Raw genomic sequence first — 23,448 nt, forward strand, 5'->3', positions numbered from 1 at the left:
GTCAAGTGCAGTCATGAAGAATCTGTGTCATGTAACCATGAACACTGTACAGGTTCTGATTGGCATCATTGTTGGTTTACTGTTGGTGCTTAGCCACTACTCACCCCTGCACTCCTGCAGAACATTCCTCATCCTGTAACAGTTTCCTCTGACAGTGCCTTCATTCTCTATTGGGCAAGTTTTTTTTTTTTTTTTTTTTTTTTAAATCACAGATACTGTACAAGGTATAGAGAGGGTCTTTGAGCAATGATTTACTTGTTCAGAACAAATACACATCAGTAGTTTGATCGAAGACAGTGGCTGGAGAAGGGATTTGGGGAGTGGTGGTAGGTCATACCCACTTTCCTCTGCCCACTTATTTCGTGCCTATTCTAGCCGTTCTTCAACCTGGGTAGTTGCATCACATCTTGACCCCTACTGTCTAAGTACTGAATTACACTAGTGAAACTTTCCCTTAAAGAAGGCAGGCTCACTGACTCCCTCAGGGACTTCCCAACCTTCCCCACTGTCGCCATAGCTTAGTGTTCTGATAGGTAATGCGATTGAACCTTGTAATTGTTATTTATGATTTACTTGATTCCGCTCATGACCACTATTACCTTGCCCGTCCACTCTACTTGTCTCTTCTCATTGGCCCCTCCCACCAACCATCTGACCCTCTGATGTTTCACTCACCTTTCTCCTGCCTCCAACTTTGATGTTAACTCTTCTTCATCTCCCCTACTCTGCTACTACCACTCAATTTCCCACTACTACTCCCACTCTTCTACTATTCATCTCACAATACTTCTTCTCCCATACTACTTTTCTCCTCTTATACTACTCCTCTCAAACAACTATGTCTATTGCTTATCCACTACACTACACCTACAACTCCTGCCACGTTCTACAGCACAACATCCTCACTTTTAAAGCTGGTAGAAAAAACTGGCTGAGTAACAAACCTCGCCAGTAAGAAGTACTCACTAGGCTTGCCGAACAGTTTCTATGCTTTGGTTCAATCGCCTGCTAGCCTACTATTGTATTTCTTTTCCTACATCCCACATTTAGACCCACCTGTAACCAGGGTCCTTTCTGTTTTTTGTTGCTTCTAATCTGTATGCCCATCTATGTCTGTTTTTTTCAAGCGCCCAGTTTCCTCAGGGTTATGTGCGCGATACAAATAATAAACAAATACAAATACAAACAATTCTTTCACTCACATAACAACTTCACAAACACCCCTAACACTGCATATGTTGCTCATTAACTTCACACACAGAAACAAACCACATTACTTTTGCACTAACCAATACCTCAATAACAGCCTCTTGGCTCCCATTTGCTTGCTCCTTCCTCCTGCTCTTCCATTGGTCCTCCTCCTTATTCACTGACCTCACCTTAACATCTCACACTTCCTGTTGTGCTCTTTATCCTTCTCCCATTCCTAGGATTTTTATTAGCCTCTGTCAATAAATGAGGGGTTAAACCCTGCCCACTACATCTGCATGGAGCCACTGAATTTCAATGGTAGCTCAGGCGGGTGACTGTTCACATTCATATTATCAAGCTTAGTTCCAGTAACACCACATATAAGGCATGATGTGATGAGTGCTTGGTTCCCTACAAAGAGTCTATGGCTGTCTAGATTGGGTGCCTGTGGCTGTGGAAAACTCACCACCACAACGAATCAGCAGCGCTATGCAGAACTTGTAGCGGCGCACCTTCTCTGCTCATTCTCTGCTGGTATTGTAATTCTGAATACAGAGGGGCTTCTGCCTGATTGTCAGAATGTGGTCTCTTGGTTGCTGATAGACTATGCTTTCAACTGGTTCTGACCGGTTGTTGCTCTGTTGCATTCTAATTTTCTTACTGTTTGTTGCTAAGCAAAGAAGACTGGCATGCTTCTTCAGGTAGCAGCATTGTTTAAGACAAATAGGTACTGCCAACATATAAATTGGCACCAGGAGAAGGCATACGGATTGGGTTCCCTCAGTTGCCTTCTCCTTCAGGGCCAGGACTGGCTCGGGTCTGGTTTGTGGTGAGCCTCCCTCTCCTCCTGTTGACAAGGCCAGGATTGTGTTGTATGCTATTGGTCTTTAAACAGTTGTCAGTTTCAATGTCCGTTAAATGTGTTGAATTCTACTGACCATTTTGTTGGTTGCTGCTATCCATTCATTTAATTATGTGTCCAGCTACTGTCTTTTTCAAATTGTGTTTGTCGCTGCTGGACTTTGATTTCATTGTTATTGGCCACAATTAGACTTGTATTATGTGTGTTGGTCACTGCAAATATTTTTTTCAATTGTGTTTATCACTACTGGTCTGTTATTTAATTGTGATTGCAACTGGCATTTTATTAATTGTTTTGGTCATTGCTAACCTTACCCTCTGCATCCTAGTCATGCTTCTCTTGAAGTATCCCTTCCTTTCCCAAGGGGTTTTCACACACACGTGTGTATCAAAGCAATCACACCCTATTCCTGTCCATAGGATCACACAAAGCATCCCAGCTACTCTGGTTAATCTATCCTATTGGCTCCACTTTTCATCTTCTTCCATTTTACAAACCCACCCACTCTAACCTTACCCTTTTGCTCTTCAATTTCAATCCCTCTGCAATATGTATGCCATCATAACAGAATTATTGAACTCTTATCACTCTGCCATTGCAATCATGGCCATCACTGAAACATCAATCACTTTCCATGAGTCTGCCATGCATTTGACTCTCCAACCAAACGGTGCTTCCTTCCATAACACTCATTAAAACTTGCAGATACATCGAGGAGTCAGGCTCATAATCAGTATGGGTTGCCCATCTGCAATGCTCTTAACATCTGAATGTGTTCACGCTTCCTTTGATCACACACAACAATATCCAACTAAATGTCCTTCCTGCTATTCATTATAAAAGCATCTAATGATCCTTGGCTCACTCAACTGCTATTTTTCTGAACTTAACCTACTCCTTGACCCCTTATTTTCTTTACTGCTCACCATATCAACCTTGACTCTTCCCTCTCTCACCACTGTCTATTCACCCCTCACAATGTATTCATGCCTGACTGTGAAAACTACCTGGACCATGGGCCTCATTACACGGAAGGCGGTGAGCCATGGCGCTATTAGCGCCATGGCTCATGCCGGTAAAATACCGGCACCGCCTTGGCGTAAAGGGGATTTACCGCCCCATTCCAAGGTTGGTGGGGCGGTAAATCCCCCTTCCGCCATTGCCCTTCCCCATTCCCATTTCTGCCCCATAAGGCTCGATGGGAATGGGGAAGGCGCTAATTACGGCACCGCAATTTTGCGGTGGCGTAATTAGCTCCGAGGTCCCTTAGTGGGTTGGTTTTTAACGCCTGCAAAAAGCAGGCGTTAAAGCACCAACCCACTAAGGGACCTCGTAGTAAGGCAGTAATGGTTAACGGTCACCATTACCATTAACGGTGGCCGTTAACCATTACCGCCTTCCGTGTAATGAGGCCCCATATCCTTCTTTCCTCCACCTTTATTGCCAAAGACCACACCTTTGACCATTCTTTCTCTAGCATTACCACTTGTATCATACCTACTCTCCCCCTCCCCTTTTCTCCCATAGGTGCACATTGACATGCAAACTTAACATACTAGTTCCCCATTTAATTGAAATAAGGTTTCTCTTTTGAATATCTGCCCACAGCAGGTCCCTGCCATTAAAAGGTATTTCCTTGACGTTACCTCTGACTTGACTGTTCCTTGAAAGTATCACCATCATCTTTGCACCTTTACTCCTTGTCATCCTTGCAGTCAGCACTGAATCATCCCTTTTGTCCAGAAGTTGAAGAGAATGATTCAATTAGACCACGGTCACAGGTGGGAGTCTTGCTGTTCTCATCTCTTTATTTCCTATAAAGAATTCCTGTTGGTCCTCGGCTTAGCCACACAGTCAAATCACACGACTAAACACATTTTATTGTGTCACATAATACTCTACAGATGCTCAAATTATATAAGGCCACTAAGCTATGTTATGTTATGGTTATTAAAGTTATGGTGCTTTGTAGTATGTTATTTTATGTTACTGGGTTTTATAACATACTTTTCTGCCTTTTGCATGGTCTGTATGTTCTCTTTTGAGCCTGAAAGAGAGAAGGGTGATTTAGTTTAATGTGGCAAAAGGAAGTTATCTTTGTTGAAGTAATCAGACCAGAAGTACAATAAACACTCCTTTTGATGGTGATTTGGAAATTGATTGTAGACAGGAACCATTGTGTTGTTAGATATCTGGTGAAATGGATATTCATGTTACTGTGTTCTAATGGGTTGGTTGGTAAGTGTACAGTGTGTTTGAATTTTAAGGTAAACATGTTAGTATGCAGAGGTTAGTGGAGGTCCCAGTGGCCAGCATGGAGCTTCCAACCAGTATGGTCATTGTCAATGGGCCTCATTACGACCCTAGCGCTAAGTGTTTAACGGCGCCGTAAAAGGCTGCAGTGCTGTTAAACACTTAGCGCCTTACTACGAGGTCCCTTTGCGGGACCCGACCTTAACGGCTGGTCTACACCAGCTGTTAAAGTAGGGACCCACAAAGGGAACTTGGTGCTAAGTACGGTACCGCAATTTGCGGTACCGTACTTAGAGCCTTCCCCATTCCCATAGAGCCCTATGGGGAGAAAATGGGAATGGGGAAGGGCCATGGTTCAATGGGGAATTACCGCACGCCAACCTTGGAATAGGGTGGTAATTCCCCATTGAACCATGGCGGACCCATTACAACACCGGGACCAACCATGGTGCTAATAGCACCATGGTTTAGCGCTGGGGTTGTAATGAGGGCCAATGTCTTGGTATGGGAGAATTTCGGCTAAGACACTTGTGAGGGGATGTCCTTAGAAACCCTTATGTGGGCTAGCATGGAGTAGCTCCTAATCTTAGAGGAGGAACATTTGCAACCACAAAATAAGAGTAATTATAATAAATTCATTAGTGCTATATACATCCATTAAATAGGAATGTATGTTGCACATGTGTACACAAACACACACACACATACACACACACAGACCTTCACTATACATTAAGTAATGCCATACCTGTTATAATCAAACCAAAGTGTGTGTTGTAATCATGTGTCTCCACTCAGATGACTATAAACTGCAATTTCATATGATGTCTAATAAGTAATACATTGATTAGTATTCATACAATTATGAATTAATACTCTATACATTCTTGTTGCATTTCCAGACTTGCATCTGTGATAACAGAGTACAACAATCCCTATCTCATTAATGTAGCTAGTTGCTACCATTAATTATGGATTAAAAGCAATCTTTAAATCAAGAGTATAAGGATTAGATTTGGTCTTCACTTTTTTTGGTCGCAAATTATAATCATCCAGTGAAGATCAGGATGTATATTCTATAAGAATGTCTGACGATGAGCAGGCCAATGGAATTATTGGGCCAATTACATAGTGTGACACACAATGATGACCTAGCTAGGAGAATATTTTACACTGTAAAAGTGGGAACACAAAGGGGATAAGATTCTGACTCTAAGAAAATCTGCAGGAAAGAACATTACCTGTCCATTTTGCATGAATGCTAAATATGGATATTAGCTGCAGAGGAAGGCCTTGTCCTTGAGGTATCCTGAACCAACTTTACTTGAGGCAGACCTGTTTTATTCCTAAAAAAGGAAGGACAGACTTGAAGGTTGTGGGCTGCTAATGAGACTTCCCAGGGAACACTTGAGTGTTTCTAATGGCTGTGCACCATTTTAAGACCAATTCAATGTCAGTATGAGGATTCCCCAAATGGGATGATATTTCTTCTCTAATTTCCTTTTTTATTTCTTCTCAAGTTTCAGAAAGGGGGTGGTTTTGGAAGATAATTCTAAATACATTGATTACAAGGGACACATATGGTATCCTCACGTCATTCATCAGTTTAGATCTAATGCAAATCCAACCCTTAATACAATTTGAGCTTTGTGTGCAGTGGTACAGATAGCATTTTATGTGGTTTGCGTGTACGTCGTTGGGTACGATTTAATATGATTATAATTTACAAAGTGTTCTTACAGAAATAGTTAACATTAAGATGTGATAGGAAGACATCCGTAAACAGAAAAGCCTAATGATGCTCTGGTTGATCATGTTTCTTCTGTGCAGAACATAGCTATTTTATAAGGAATAGGAAATGAGAGCAAAGGATAAACCCATTCCTTCCTGTAGGTGACCCAAATGACCTCCTCAGAGGAAAACTCCCCTATTTTTTTCCTGTGACTAAATGTTCTCACAGAATATAGATGGTAAATATTTAAAGACAAAAGACTCATAACATTTTTTTCATGTAACAATATTTATATTTGCCTCTACAGAACACATATTTCTAGCTACATATAGAGTGTAACAGTACCAATTACAGGAATCCAAAATAAATAATTAGTCTGAATGTTCCATGACATCAGTTTCTTCAAGTGTTTCCTAATCACACTGAATATATTGCCCTTTCAAATCACCAAACAGTGAACATTTTCATCAACTGAGGTAAATCTTTAGATGTAACATTAGACACCTCCAAAAGCTGTGCCAAAACTTTTCATATTATAAACTGTACCACACCAATTACCATCTAGTGGCCCCAGATTGTGTATTATCAGCTGATGAATAGTTTCACTAACACATACTTCCATGTAACACCCAATTCAAGCACATTTACTTCTGATACATCTTCAGTCTCAAATCATTTGGAAATCATAATATTTTAATTGTGGCCACTGCAGAGAATTTAGCTTTTGTCTTCTATAGCAACTAGTGCAATGATTTATACCCTTTACAAACTAATGGCCACATATATTCTGTTTTGATGTTGATGATAGGTACACAAATAAGAGTCCTTAATCTGCATAATGAAGGTCAGTGTAAGCAATGGGATATTATTTATTTATAATGGAATTTACCAGATATGAGAGTTAGGGATACCAAGGTGTAATCCTATATATGTTTTATAGGTTATGTGAGGAAATGCAAGTTTAGAAGAACAATGAACATGCTCTGAAGTTGGATTTATAATCTGAAACAACGTTACCAAGACTTTTGGCAGCGTCTAATGTTACATCTAAAAATGTATCTCATTTGATGAAAATTTTCATTATTTGGTGATTTGAAAGGGTAATGTATTCAGTGTGAATGGGAAACTCTAGAGGATACTGAGTTCAAGGAACATTAGGACTTATTATTTATTTTGTATTTCTGTAATTGTTACAGCTACATTCTGTGCGTGGCTAGAAATATTTTTTTTGTAGAGGAACAATTTACTTGCTAATACTTTTCGTTGACAATGTAGATATTGTTGCATGAAAATAATGTTACGAGTCTTTGTTTGTATTTTTATATTTACTGTCTATCTTTTGTGAGAACATTTACTTAAAGGAAAAAATAAGGGAGTTTTTCTATCAGGAGTGTGTGCATTTGGGACACCTACTGGAAACTGTGGGTTTATCTTTTGCTTTCATTTTATTGTGCACTGTTACTTATCTTATAGTAAAAATGGGTGCAACTTGTGACCTTGTATTACTACAGACCCTATAAAGTGTGGGCGTTTTATGCAGACATATTATTTTGCTGAAGAACTCTTGCAACATTTAGTGTTTCATAAAATTCCATAAATGGTGAAGCAATGTATCCTACTATCAGAGCAATGAAGTTGGGGAGGTTATTCCTGTCATATAACTGGACATCTGTATACTAACTGGCCTACAACAGGATGTAGGGCGCTTCAGCTATTCTATTATTCAGTAGTTGATGCCAGTTCCTACCATTGAATTTCGAATCTTCTAGTCTCTGAAATTCTTGCCAGACTCCAACTTATTAATGGTGCCTGTGATTCAGAGAATTGTCTGCTGATAGGGGCCTGAACTACAGATAGGTCAGGCCAGCCAGTTGTTCATTGCCCCTACCTGCCGACTCTCAGTAACCTGGTCCAGAAAAAATGCTAGAGCCAGTAGTATCAGCCGTTTTTCTGGCATTTTATCCCAACTGGGTTACTCGTATACTCATATGTGCCTTCTATTCATGTGCACACAATTTAAATTCTTCAATTTATGTATCTATGAGTAGGTAGGTCATGTTTATGAGAATAGACATGTTTCTGCACATAAGAACAAGGTAACAACTAAACCTAAATAATAATAATATTTTCAATGTACGTTTATGTGCAGCCAAACACGTGCAACATATTCTATAATTTGTGCAAGACTTATTTTCTTTTTTGAAAAGGTAAATAGATATATATTTTTTTAATTGTATTATTTGTGCCTCTTGTAGGACAACTTTTGCACATAAAACATTCAACTAGATCAACATGATTACATAAAATTGCACTATTAATAACCTTATAATCAGAAGTACAAGTTAAAACAGATATGTCATGAATGCAAAACAATCAAAGCGATAAAAACCATTACAAAGTTAATACAAACTCTCACAAGTATCAAGAGCTTATGCGGGAGGGGAAGAAAATCCCCTTGTTCAATTCAAATGAAATTCATTAGTCCCCCTACTAAGACAATTTCAAAACAACCAAATGGAAGGGTTTACAAATTGGATAATCTGCCCCTGACACAATTCCAAACATGAAACGCGGCTGAAGTAACCTTAAGCAAATTGGCGCCATATAGGGCACTCCAAAAAACTGGTCAGAGATGTGATCTAAAAAGAGGCCATAGCCCTTTTGATAGTGCTCTACCAATGGCCCACAGTTGGTAAGCACATGCCTAGCCATTTCCATGTCCTTAATGCATAGCTCTCAGGATACCTATCCATGCTCCTACGGTGCTAAGTTCAGGGAGAAGATCTAATTGTAGTTATACGATAAAATGTATCAGATGGGAGGAATGGGACGTGATAAGGTACTTTCAAGGACAATATTTAAAGCCACCCTGTTGCTTGTAACTTTTGTACTTAAACGTCACTGCCAAATTCGTCAAATAGGTGATATGATCATGCTCTACAGTTTTGTTGTCAATCCGGAGAGGTGGAACTCAATCAGGGTTGTTGGTATTTAGGGAACTAGGAATTTGCACCAAAGTGGTGAACAACTGTGTGATCAAGGACTGAGAACCAAGTGCTTCGAGACCACCTATCCTAATGTTGCACAGCAGCCCTCAGCAGCTGATTGTTAGTTTTATCTGAGAATTTAATGTTGGCCCAAAGTCGACAAGCTGACAATTCCCAGTGGGCTATTAGTGATCTTACACCAAGTTCTAATCTAATTGTCTCTACCGGCATGACACTAGGTAAATCAAGTAAGGATCGTAAAATATTGCACTCAAGTGGCTGAAGCCAATTCATGGCATTTTCCGGATAAGCCTCTAAGGCATATATTAAAACTGGTACCACTGCAATCTTGTAAGCTCGTAACATCACCTTGATTGAGCCTCTACCAAGTCTGTTGATAACCTTTCTCATGGCCATTGATTTCTTCCAAGCTTTGGATTTGATCCTAGCAGAGAGCGGTTTAAATGACAGACCATTGGCTATCAACAAGCCAAGATACTTGTATGAGGTCACATGCTCAATTACGGAGACACCTGCCCACCAGGCAAAGCTTTAAATCTTCCTTGCCTGCTTGCCAAAGATGAGGATCTTAGTCTTGTCTATGTTGATAATCAGCTTGTTCTCTGCAGCATATTGGTGCAACCTATTAATAGTACGCTGGAGGCCAATTGGGGTTCTAGAAAGGAGAACCGTGTCATCTGCATAGGTGAGGCAGTGGAGTGGCATATAACTCACCCCAAATTCTTATCGTCGTATCGGAGTAAAACTTCTTTAGGAAGTACAAGAGTATCGGGTGACTTACACAGGTATGAGCAAGAGTCCTTGTTCTGCCAAACATCAGAAACTAGGGTCTGCAAGGCCCAGATATGATGAAAAGTGCTATGTTGCTTCCTATATCCCATTTGAGAATAATTGAGCCATCCCCACTCAGTGGCCCAACTAGCAAGTGTCCCCAATTAAAATACTAGAAAAGATTTTTGAGGAGCTATGCAACTTTGCCACAGAATAAGTTAGAGGGAATCTCTTGGGGCCTGACTTGCAGACCGGCACCAAAACAGATTGCCTCCATGAACCAGGAATATTACCGGTTTCACCGATGTTATGATAGTAATGACAGTTTATTTATATAGCACCTAGACACAATGTGTTTCAAAGCGCTTCAAGGCAAGAGAGGGAACAAGGGAAAATGCAATGACATTCTTTCAAGCCATGAACAGTAAGGATATGAAATTAACTTTCATACTCGGCCTGACGACATTTCAGATAGTGCAAGAGCTAAGACATAGATAAGGAAGGGAGTGGGAGAGTGGGAAGGAAATGGAACCAGACAGGCGACTACCATACCAGGCATGATGACATTTCTGGTAGAGCCGGAGAAAGCAAAAGGTGAGGGAGTGGGGTGCAGAAAGGGAGGAGAGGAGAAAAACAAGCAACTATCGTACTAGGCCTGATGACATTTCAGATAGTGCTGGAGTGGGTGGGGAGAGGAAAAAAACAAGTAAAGGATAGGGGGAGTAGACGGACGAGGTTGCTAACATACTAGATCCAGGGACAATTCTGATAGAGTAAGTGCATAGAAGAAAGTAAGGGGAGCAGGGGAGGAGATAGGAAAAGGGAGAAAGGGAGAAAGGGAGAGGAGGAGAGAACAGAGTAAGCAGCCAAAAAGAGTGGAGAAGGAAACGGGCAGAGCGAATACAATTGCAGAAGTCAGTAGTAACACATAATGTTGCAAACCTGGATACAAGAGGAAGATGGGAACAGCATGATTCAGGGCCACAGTGAGAAAGGGTGATGCAGCGTGAATCAATGAATTCCATAAAAGTCAAATCCAGCATTGGCCACAAGATGGTGATGGTGAAACCAGAATGTATCAGGACAGACTCCTGCAGAAGTAGGCTGGAGGGGAAGGCGGGGGAGCAGGGTAGTAGAATCAAGCAAAACAGGTAACACCTGTGGGCGAGGAGGGAGGGCACAAGGGAACATCATGCGGGGACCAGAGGGGTCAGGATGGCCTGTGGGGACAAAGGGAGTAACCCATGTTGGTGCACACTTACCTGCTGTCTGAGCAGGGTTTTCGGGTCCTGGATCCTCCTGGTCCGAACAGGAATTGCCCTTTTCTTTGTCTGCCCTTCGCTTTGGACACCCGAGTGAGAGACATCCTTGATCTAAGAGTTAAGAGAAGGAAGGAAGAGGCAGGGCTAAGAAGGTGGGTGGTGATTAGGCCAGGTGACATAGATCCACTTTCACCTACTCCCATATCTGCAAAGGAAAAGAGGCTGGAGGGCTCCTTAAGTAGGGAAAAGAGCAGCAACCAGGAAGAACCAGGTGGGTTGGGCTTGCTAAGAGGGGAAAAAGAGCGGCAACTAGGATGGCACAAGGTGGGTGGGGCTTAGGCCAGGTGACCAAGGTGCACTTGCACCTGCTCCCCATCTGCAAAATAAAAAGAGGCTGGAGGGCTCCTTAAGTAGGGAAAAAGAGCGGCAAACAGGAAGGCACCAGGTGGGCGGGGCTTGCTAAGTGGGGAAAAAGAGTGGCAACCAGAAAGACATCAGGTGTGCAGGGCTTTTGCCAGGTGACCTAGATCCACTTGCACCTGCTCCCAATCTGCAAAGGAAAAGAGGCTGGAGGGCTTCTTAAGTAGGGAAAAAGAGCGGCAACAAGGAAGGCACCAAGTGGGTAGGGGCTTGCTAAGTGGGGAAAAAGAGCAGCAACCAGGAAGGGACCAGATGGGCGGGGCTCAGGCCAGGTTACCAAGATCCACTTGCACCTGCTTCCCATCTGCAAAGGAAAAGAGAATGGAGGGCTCCTTAATTAGGGAAAAAGAGTGGCAACCAGAAAGGCACAAGGTAGGCGGGGCTTAGGCCAGGTGACCAAGGTGCAATTGCACCTGCTCCCCATCTGCAAAGGAAAAGAGGCTGGAGGGCTCCTTAAGTAGGGAAACAGAGCGGTAAACAGGAAGGTACCAGGTGGGCGGGGCTTGCTAAGTGGGGAAAAAGAGTGGCAACCAGGAAGGCATCAGGAGGGTGGGGCTATGTCAGGTGACCTAGATCCACTTGCACCTGCTCCCCATCTGCAAAGGAAAAGAGGCTGGAGGGCTCCTTAAGTAGGGAAACAGAGTGGCAACCAGGAAGGCACTATGTGGGTGGGGCTTGATAAGTGTGGAAAAAGAGCGGCAACCAGGAAGGCACCAGATAGGTGGGGATCACGCCAGGTGACCAAGATCCACTTGCATGTGCTTCCCATCTGCAATGGAAAAGAGAATGGAGGGCTCCTTAATTAGGGAAAAAGAGTGGCAACCAGGAAGGCACCTGGATGGACCTGAAGTGGAACAGGAAACATTAAAAGCAGTTGGCCAGCCTTCCAACAAGGCTTCTACTCTTATTTAGTTTTTTTTTTTAAAGATTGGATAAGGGAGTCTGACCCATCAAAATGTTCAGGTTCTGAAAAAACAAAGAGTGGACTGGCCAGAGGAGAGACAAGCCAAAATAGTGAGGCAGATGTACATGTCATATATAGAGTCCACCCCCCTTACCTCTTTCATATTAGAAGAACAGCAAGAGAACACTGCGCATGACACCTGGAAAAATCTCAATACCACATTGAAGGTATGAAAGGATGTTATGCGCTCAGATAACCGTACCAAATGTAGCTTTGAACTGAGGCAATATGCATAGGTCAGGAGACACAACTGGACACAGAAGAACTATAAGTAAAGTCTGACAGATGTGAAGTGACATCATGAAGAAGATAAGAAACATGGATGCACAAAACCTGATGTATGGATGTTGAAAGAATGAAGATGTAACTGAAGCAACAAAGTAAACGTATATGTGAATATAAAGAAAACCATATACACAAAGAAGATAACTGACAAGAGATGAAGTAGATGTATATATGCAGTAACACAAGGTAGATAAGACGATGTAGAAGCTTGCTAAAGTAGGAAATATAATACGAGTAAGGCAGCCTTGTTGAGAAAATGGACGTCGGCATCGTATGATAGTAAGCTAGAAGCCTCGAGAAGAGAGACCAAAGCTGCAGAGCTAACAGGCACTGGAATACAAATTTGTACAAGAACAAGGGGTATTTGCTTGGCTTAGGATCAAGGATGCCACAGACAGAAGCAACTTCAAGGAATGAAAGAAGTCAAAGAGGATAAGCCATGAACGTAAAACATACTTTGCTCAGATTAAGTAAAGGAGTGAATAATAATGAGTGCCAAGTATTGAAAAACCAAGTATGCATTAAGCTAATGCAAGACGGTCCATCCAAGTCTCCACACGGTAAGATGAGTAAGAGCACCCAATATAAATGTTTTGCCCTGTTTATCAGCACATTAGAAAAAGGACCATTGTACCTCTGCTTACCCATGCATGCTTTACTCAAGTAAGACCTGCTTATATATATCAGCTGTGAGCTGGAAGTACCCCAGTGGCATGGGGCTGTGTAGAATTTTGGAGAAAAGCCTGGTATCTGAGGAAAAAACGGTTTGGTTGTTGAAATAGCATGTGCACTTTAATCTACTGTTTTTTAAATATCTGATGTATAAATTATGTTTGTATATGTTTTTTTGTTTTTAATGGTTTCGAGTATTGCTGTAAATTCTTTGTACTGTTGTTTGTAATACTGGTTCATGCATTCTTTCTTATCCGAATAAGCTTTATTGATGATGAATAAAATAGCACTAAATAAAAGGACAGAATGGCCTCTTCACATGTGGTGTAAGAGCAGAAGACAAGGACTATTCATGAAACTACAGACAAAGATAGCAATGTATCTTAACTCCCTTAAAAGTCCTGAGGAAAAGAACAGTCAGCAAGGTCAACTACAGAGAAAAAGCATTGTCTTAAGGCCTAACTGATGAGAGATGGCAGGCTAATTAGTTAAGGAGAGCAGTTGTCTGGCGTTATTCCTCTGCACCTGGGTTTCGTTGCTTGCATAGTGCTAATGAGCTGAATGTACATGGTTGGAAGAGAGTGCCAACCAATCATGAGGGTCTGTGTAATGATGGACCATACATTGTTGCAGAAGCCTATCCGCTGTTGGTAGTATGCTATTATCTGTATTTTACATAGTTAGAGGTTGTTCAAGGCGGGCCTACCATATAAGGGGCAGCCAATGATGATAATACGTATATCAACTGCACGTATATATGTTCCCTTAACCAATCCCTCCACCCAGTAGGTTTTCACTGTTTGCCACGTAGGATGACATCATAGCTGACTTACATTGTGGTATAATGCCTTTTGTGTAATTGAAATCTGTTGAGAGTGTGTGAGCAACAATCTGTTTGTTTGCCAGGTTTCCCTACTTTTCTTTTAACTGATAATAACGTTGTATTTTGCCATATTTATTGAGTCTGTCCGATTATTCGGGCATGAGATCATTTATTTGGTAATCCCATTCAGCACTTGGAAGACTCCAGGAGCTACTGCACACCAGCCTGAAGTCCTGTATCAGAAATAAAAGCCACCACCAGGGTTTAGACCCACAAGCCAAGTCCTCTCTCTCTCTTCCAGCAGTTACCGGTAGAGAGACACCTGACAAGACAGGCTGGAAGACAAAGCCCAGGTTATGGCAGCCCAGTCTAGGTCTGCCCAAGTTGAGGGATGAGACAATCCTAAATCCCACATTAGGGATATAAGCCAAAGCCAGGTGCTGAGCCTGACAGCCAATCCCTATAGCAGCCTACGCACCTGAGTGAGTCACGTGCCACAAGAAGGAGTCTTGAAGTTGGAGCATAAGCCCTATACAAAGCAGATCTCTAACATGAGTATCTGGAGGAGAAACTGAAGGTGAAAACCTAAAGCAAGAGTGGAGACCGTGGAGGCTGGTGTAAGGAGTGGCCAGAAGTGTGAAGTGGTGACACAAACGACTGGGAAACATCGTACTGGAAGACTGGTCGAACGTGTACCCACTAGACTTTGAGAAAGTAGACTCCGGAGGTTGGAGTAGGAAGGGTTTAAAAGTTTGGTGTGAAGAAGTCTTAAAATAGGGTAGGTGAGAGGCCCTCAGAGTGGCGGATAGAGTAAACCAGAAGATAGAGTAAAGAAGAACCCTGAGTGATGGGTTGAGAAAAGCCCAGAGAGCCGGAAATGGAGTGGAGATGAGGAGGTATTGTACCGTTTTATTAACTTAGGATCCCCACCTAGTCACGTCAATCATAGAGACATCATTCTTTTAGGTTTGTTCATACCGTGTTACATAACAATGTATAGTATATATAGATACATGGGTAAGCTAGCACAGCAAGTAGAGTGCTCAATTTGACATCTGTCTGTGCAGAGCCTACTGAAGCAGGTATGAATCCCAGCAGGGACAAACTCAGCCTTTCATCCTTCCGAGTTCGATAAATGAGCACCACACACTGTTGGTAATAATAAGCAGCGCTGAGATACCTGAGGGTTTGTAGTGCTATATAAATGCTAAATTATTATTATGGAGAGGAAAGAAACACACTCTCTCACTAAATATGTATAATTTTATATAGAATCAGAAATAAAACTGTGTGTCAACACGGCACATGGCATTAGAATGAGCAAGATTAATTTTGATTTATTTATTTATTTATTTATTTATTTATTTATTTATTTATTTATTCACATGTGTTAAGCGCACAGGAGCCCATGGGCATTTTGGCGCTGGTTACAGTAGATGTACATATCTTAGTTACAGTGGTCATGTAAAACATATACTAACATGAAGCGCACAACCGCCCATGGGCATTGTGGCGCTAGTTACAGTAGATGTTCATATCTTAGTTACAGTGGACGTGTAAACATATGCACATGAAGTGGCATTGTGGCACTAGAACACTAGGGCCCTCATTACGACCCTGGCGGAAAGGGGTTTACGCCGGCGTAAACCATGGCGTACCTTTCCGCCCGACTACGAGTTCCCGTAGCGCCATGGTGATTTTTACGCCTGCTTTTTGCAGGCGGAAAAATCCATGGCGCTACGGGACTTGTCGTTAATTACGCCACCGTAATTTACAGTGGCGTAATTAACGCCTTCCCCACTCCCATTATACCCTATGGGGCAAAAATGGGAATGGGGAAGGGTAAATGGGGATTGGGGACTTACCGCCCCGCCAAGGTCGGAATGGGGCGGTAAGTCCGCCAACCCCCATGGCAGAGTTGGCAGCTTTGCGCCATGGACCATGGTGCAAATTGCACCATGGTTCTCCGCCAGGGTCGTAATGAGGCCCTAGGTGTGGAGGGCAAGGCTGTGAGCAAGTACATACAGAGAGCTAGCAGCTAGTTGAAGAGAGTCGTTTTTACTTTTTTGCGGAAGGCACGGAGAGAGGTTTCAGCTCTGAGGTCTGTGGGTAGCGTGTTCCAAAGCTTGGGTGCCAGGTAGGGGAATCCAATTCCTCCTGCCTTGGCCCTGGTAATTTGTGGTACTGAGAGTTGGCTGGTGTACTCTAATCTAGTGGGTCTAGTGGATTGAGTTCTGACTAGTGTGTCCGATAAGTATGAGGGTGCGGTTAGGTTGATGCACTTGTGTGCGGTGGAGAGAATCTTGAAAGTGATTCGGTCTTTAACTGATAGACAGTGAACATTTTTTCTTGCTTGAGAGATGTGTTCTCTTTTAGGGATACCGAGTGCTGCTCTGAGGGAATTGTTTTGAGTGGTTTGGAGTCTGGCTAGGTTTTCTTTTGATGTACCCGCTAGGAGGGAATTGCAATAGTCCAGTTTGGCTCCTATGGTGGCTCTCGCAATGGAAAGGCAGTTATCTTTTGTTAGAAACGGTTTTATGGCATTGATCAGTTTGGTACTCAGAGCGGAGGCCGATACAATGGCGCTAACTTGTTTATCCATAGATAGTGTAGCATCAATGTGGACCTCGAGTGTTTTAACTGAGGATAGGACTGGGATGATACAGTTGTCAATGCAGAAGTTTTGATAAGTCGGATCCAGTTTGGCTAGCGTAGGTTTTTGACCGAGGATGAGGATTTCAGTTTTGTCCCCGTTGAGGCATAAGCCATTAGTGGCCATCCAGGCTTGGATTGTGGAGTAAATTTGTTGAAGGGAAGAAGCGTCTAGGAGATAGCTCCCGGTGAGCGGAAGGAGCACCTCGGTATCATCAGCATAGTTTGTGTATGTGATCCCAAGTGCATCCAGTTTATCAAAGAGTGGTTTGGTAAATAGATTGTAAAGCGTTGGGGCAGTACAAGATCCCTGGGGAACGCCACAGTGTATGACAGTGGGTTCGGCGTTTGCTATATTGGAGAACACTTTCATGGCTCTGCCTTCTAGGAAGGAAGTGATCCACTTTGCTGCGTGCTTGGAGAAGTGCACTGCATTGGTGAGGTGGTTGGTGAATGTGCTATGGTCAATGAGATCAAACGCTGCTGAGAGATCTAGGAGCAGGAGTAAGGCAGTCTTACCCATGTCAAGGATGGAGGTGATTTGGTTTTTAAGATCTAGTAAGGCGGTTTCTGTTCCATGTCCTTTGCGGAACCCTGATTGTCTCTTACCAAGGATAGAGTTGGTTTCGAGGTACAGTTGGATATGCCTGTGGGCAGCCTTATCTAATATTTTAAGAAGAAATGGGAGGGTTGTAATTGGTCTGTAATTATTAGGTTGAGAGGGGTCTAGAGTAGATGATAACATGCAACTTTTCATTTTGTAGAGACCATTATTCACATGTAAGGTCTTGTCCAGGTAGAGAATGCAAAGCCAAATTTGAATTCTGATTTTCAACAATTAAATTCTTTATTCCAGCTAAATGTGCCAACACTGCTCATTCATAAACCTGAGGTACCAGGACAGAATAATGCTTAACTCCGAATTAGCATATTTGCCAAACAATGGGTGAGACCAAATATTCTGTGCAAAATGAACTTGCCATTATGATGAATCCCTCTGTCAATGGTCTAGGCTCGGATCAGCCTCACACTGTGTTTATTGTCATTAGGCTAGACCCTGGCACAAACCCTTCTCCTCGAGCCCATGCAATAATGGAGATCATTTCTCACTCCCATCGCTGAACTTGAACACCGGCAACTACCACCAGGGGAAGGCTCAGGACTGATGACGGGGAACTCATCTTTGCACAACAATGGACCTCAAAACCTTGGTAGATAAGTGTCCCATAAAAAAAGTCTAACTGACAAACTCCACCCCAAAATCATGGAACAAAAAACATACAAAACGGTCGGCTTGCCTAGAGCTGTGTTTAACCCCTTTCCTCCTGTCACAACCCACTTCACCTACGTCCATATTATTAGCCTGTCCCCTTTGGTTCATGATGCTTGCATCACCAGCCCACATGACCACGTGACATTTTCTGTAATTATTCCTCTTCTACCTCAAGCCATGTCCTGTCTTTTGACCCAAATAACTCAAACAGCAACACCCAACATTTCCCAACCTTTGCAAACAGAGGGCCTTCATAGTTTTCACCATCTTTCCTCTTCTGAACCAACATTGTATGTTTCACTCAGAAGAATGCAACATTATCTTGCACATAAACGCCTTTTCCCGTGTGGAACTTGCGCTCTGCAGTAGCAATCCTTAAATGCCCGAATGTTCTTCTCTATAGCATGCTATGATTTAACAATGTATGCTAGTTCATCACTAACCCTACTGCCTGCATTACTATGCAAACTTAAATTACAGATAATCTGTGTGTTGTGTTTACACATCTCCGGGGGAAAACAAATATTAGTATTTTAATAAGCATGCATATACTTATTTTTGCAACCCTATTCTTCAGGTTCTAATTTTCACCTTCGGGTCAAAGTTCCTGCAAGGCATAATCTGTTTTTACAAAAAAATAAAATCCCCAACACTGCTGGAAAGGGTGGAGGGCAATCCAGAAGGCTGGGTGCCCACAATGCAAGGAGTTTAGGGGTAGGAACCCTGAAAGCTCAGGACAGGTAGAGTCGGTGGCAGGTTTGGCCAAGTAGGACAAAGGGCTCAATAATGAACCATCCCACATTTAGGAGAGGTGGAGAATGAAGCAGAGGGAGATTAGGAGATGGAACACTGAGTTTATCATTGGGGTAGTGTGAGAGAGAGACGGGAATGGGAAACCAACAGGCAGAAGGTTAAAGAGCTTCAAGCAGGTGGTAGAAGGATATATGCAGGCAGTTGTATGGAAGAGGTTGTGTCAGGTGGTTGGAACAAGGTGACGAGAAGGGGGAGAAGGCAAAGAATATCTGGAGGAGGTGGAAGGAGAAGAGTGGGAGGTTGATTGAGGAATGATCACATGGCAATGAGGATAGAAATGTGAACACTAAAGAACCGGAGACCCAATGAGTAAGCATGGGAAGACAGGAGATCCCAGATGAAACACTAATCATCTCAGGTGGCCTCCTCTCTTCCTGTGGCCTATGGTCTGGGTAAGATCAGCTCTAAACCATGACCTATTAGTGAGAAACCACAGGTTTTGATGCAGTCTTGAGACCTGGAAATAGAAGGCAACACCACTGTCCAGTAGACCCACACGACCATCACCTAAAATGCCACAAACACAAACAGTAAAGACAGGGATATTTTGTAGAGGCACACGTGCTAGAGACCTAGAGAAGCCACGAGAGGAATCGTAAGAGGCATTCTTATTTATGAAATGTGTGTTTCCTTCAACCAAACTGTATATGTCACGCCTGTTATGTCATCACATTAAGCCACGAGAAAGGATCAGCCAGGGATTGAGGAGAGCAGGGATGTTATACTTTTACAGTGCCCAGGGGGGCTCAAAGAGTTTAAAAAAAAATCAGAATATAGAATACTAATGACCCCCTAAGGAACAACCCTCCTGACATTCTTTACTTTCTTTTTTAAATTTTTTATTTGCTATTGCGTTGGGTCAAGTTTAAATATAAATCACAAATAGAAATTTGGCATAAAAAGAATGATGTCGTAAATCTTATACTGTAAGAAAAAAATCCTAAAACCACTCTTTGCATAAAAGAAGCAAACGCATGTATTACAGTTTATTCAATTTTCAATAATAGAAATACATAAACTTCTTGACAAAGAACTACGATAGAGATGCTAACAATGCATCCGCTTGCTTTACTACATGTTGAAGATTTTGAAAGATTTTTAAAAGGAACTTCGCCAGTGCCAGTGCCAGTGTGAGAGATACATGGGAGCCCATCATGAGTCTGTTCCATAAACTCTAAGACAGCACCTCTAAAGTGGAGTGTACCTAAGTAGCCAGGAATTCGATCCTTAACTTGGTGCACCCAGTCCATTCAATAACAACATGATAAAGGGATTCCAAGCTCTCAGTCTTGAATAGTCTGCAATTTTGGAATTCACATTTCTGGTCCTATGACTTTCAAAGTCGGCAGACATTTTAGTCGAAATCTTAGGAACAAAGTTCTTAGAGCTTTTGACAGAAATGTATGTAGATACAGTCTGCTGACATTAATGGATGCTTAATGAGTGCTATTCTTAGCATACAGCTTAAGCCTCCGCAGATCTTCTTGGTCTGCGTTCTTGTCCCATCTTTTGATTTTATTTTTTATGACCACACGAGGGTCAGTAAAAAGTATGTCAGCCAACTTCCTAAAATCTGTACAACATTTTTGAAATTTACAAAGAAAAGGGTGATAGGCTCTCAAACGTATTCCTCAGATAGGATGCCAAAGAGGGTTGTTCAGCCTCAAGAACGTTCTTGTAAAAAAGACACTTTTTTTCATATGCTGGAACCACCATGAAAGCAAACCCATCTCTAGACGAAAAGCACTGATCGGTACCATTGTGGCCAGTCCAACAAACTCTTTAAGGATACGACCGTCCAATGAATCAAGATATTGGGCCTCATTACGAGGTTGTTGGAATGGGTTTACCGGCACTGGTGATGGTGCTGGAAAACCCATTCTGCCCTATTACGAGGTTCCCTTGTGAGACCCGCTCAGAACGTCTGGTCAGACCAGACGTCCTTAGCGGGTCCCGCAAGGGGACCAGGAAGCTAATGACGGGCCCGTTATTAACAGGCCCGTTATTAGCTCCATCCCCATTCCCATTGAGCCCTATGGGGGCTCAAATGGGAATGGGGATTGGTTTTGTGAATGAGGAATTACTGGGTCCTCCAAAGTTGGAATGACCCGGTAATTCCTCATTCACAGAACCCAGACCCGGTCACGATTTTGGAGGCAGCCAAGGCGCTATTAGCATCATGGCTACCGCCTAACTCGTATTGAGGCCCAATATTGTCTTCTTGAAAAAGAGAGAAGCTAACTGCCATGAAAGCACATGGGGGTTACCTTCAAGCGATACAATTCAAGAAGTGGCACCAAAGAAAAGGCACAAAGTGGTAAACATGATCTTAATTTATCCTCTAGCTTTGTCTTTGAGTTTGCAAGAGCCCTTATCTTTGAAAAGATGAAACCAAGAAAATAAAATGATTGTGCTTCCAACACTCTTGAATTATTAATCACCCAAATAAACCATTTTATTTTATTTCTCCTAGTGCTAACAGACATTATGCATGATTTAACAGGATTTATTGTTAACTGCAAATGGGCTATAACACCATCCAAAGAACGTTGCAAACCTGCAGGATTAAAATTCATGATGATTAAATCATCAGTATACCTGATTCATCTCAGTGGATATCCTCTCCAGAGCATTAACTCTCTCCAGAGTTCAGCTAAATAAAAATTAAAGAGTGTTGGTGTGATAAGACACCCCTGATGTAGCCCTTGACACAAGGAGATGAGGCTGGATAGGCTGCGCTTGGTGTTGTTGCGAACCCTCGCCTCATTGGTAGAATAGAAAAGCTGTAATGATTGAAACAATACTGGTCTATCGCCCCATTCTACTGGCTTATTGCATAAGCAAGAAAGATTTACAGTGTCAAAATGGCCATGAACAACTCTCTCCATGTACCCTCCCCCTCTAAGGACATGCAGGAGGCGATTGCAAAACAACTCTCTCTTGTGCTCACTCCCCTCCTGTACCCTGTCTGAAGGGGGCTGAGGCAATTTATGCATTCTGTTGAAGTAATTACGTCCTTCAACACTATGGTAGCTAACATTTTGGAGGAAACATCTTTTAGGGAAATGGGCTGATCGCTAGAGGGTTTGTTACTTGTGCCTTTTTTTAAATATGGGGACTATGGTGGAGTGATTCCAAGAAGCATGAACCACACCAGTAACTGACTACTTGAGTAAAATGCGCACAGGCCTGAATTATTTTTCAGTAATCTATAGGTTATATTGTCTGGTCCACAGGACTCTGATTTGTTTAACTTACTTATAAGGTCCTTTATTTCATCTGTCTCAAATTTATGGGCCCACTTCGCCTCAGTATATTGAGGCAGAATTCTTTCAATGACTTGTTTTTGACCACTAAATGTGGCAGTGAAATAACTAACCAAATCTGCCTCAGTGACACAGGAGGATTGACATTTTCTCTCTGTTGTTCAATGTCCACCACATATTTCTCATGTCCTTCTTAATGATGTCTGTGAGAAGATATTGGTTGGCCTTGATATAACTTTGTGCTCTATACTGTCTTATCCACTTTTTAAATTTCTGGGTAAGGTAACATGTTTCAATTTTTAAAGCTTCCCAGATGCCACATTTTGATATATTCACCATCTTTATTTCTCTTTGTAAGTGACGCTTCTTGTGACTATTTACCTGATCGTGCACCGACACTCTATTGTCAACAAAAATATGCTGTGTTTAACACTCTTGCGTAAGTGGAGTTGATCTCCACCACACCAACAGCTTTGAAGATTCAGCTGCAGAAGAAGAAGAGAGGTGACTCTCTTCCTCAGTTAACATGGTCAATAAGGTTTGTCTTGATGACCCAAAACTCTTTTATCTTGGTTTGATCAATGTTGGCTGGGTAAAGATAATCAATGTCCGAGTTGGAGGCAATTCCAAACCATTTGGGTTCTACCTCAGGTCCTCTCATAAATAGAAAGGTAATCTGAAGAAAACCCCACCTGGTCAGGAAAGTTGCACAAATCCACTCATCTAGCTGCCTGGATCCTTGGATGTTAAAATTTCCCATTTCAAATATTTTATTGCCATTATCCGAGCAGTTGAGGATCACGTCGGTCTGAGGGCAGATAGAGTTCAAATTCCTGCCAATAAATATTGGATTATAATCTGTGTCACCCGACCAAGAGACTAATATATCCTCTATATCATTGATTGCTTTTTCAACATTACAGGGTTGTAGTAAATGTTGAAGACTAAAATCCTTGTCTCAGCACCCATATAAGTCTCAACAATGTCAGTTGATATAACTGCTTCCGTCTTTGTGTTGATTATTTGAACTACAGAGAATGGTTTAAATTCTATGGCATGACAATGCCTCCAAATGGCCTGCGCCTTTCTACCTTTTGGCATTCTTTGTGTTAATTACAAAACCATCAAAACTGGGGGCACTCTTAACCATAACTTCTGGATCAATATTATGTTATATTGAATAAGCACATCATCGTTTGCA

The 23,448-nt window shown here is 42.2% G+C and overlaps 1 protein-coding gene across 3 annotated transcripts in view; it reads left to right on the forward strand.

Annotated features, from left to right (window-relative positions):
• Positions 1-23,448, forward strand: part of SGCZ (sarcoglycan zeta) — a 6,780,780-nt gene that overhangs the window by 2,773,798 nt on the left and 3,983,534 nt on the right. The gene's annotated exons all lie outside the window — the stretch shown is intronic.

This window comes from Ambystoma mexicanum, chromosome 6q (assembly GCF_040938575.1).
Source record: "Ambystoma mexicanum isolate Mex_15411 chromosome 6q, UKY_AmexF1_1, whole genome shotgun sequence".
Lineage (NCBI taxonomy): Eukaryota > Metazoa > Chordata > Amphibia > Caudata > Ambystomatidae > Ambystoma > Ambystoma mexicanum.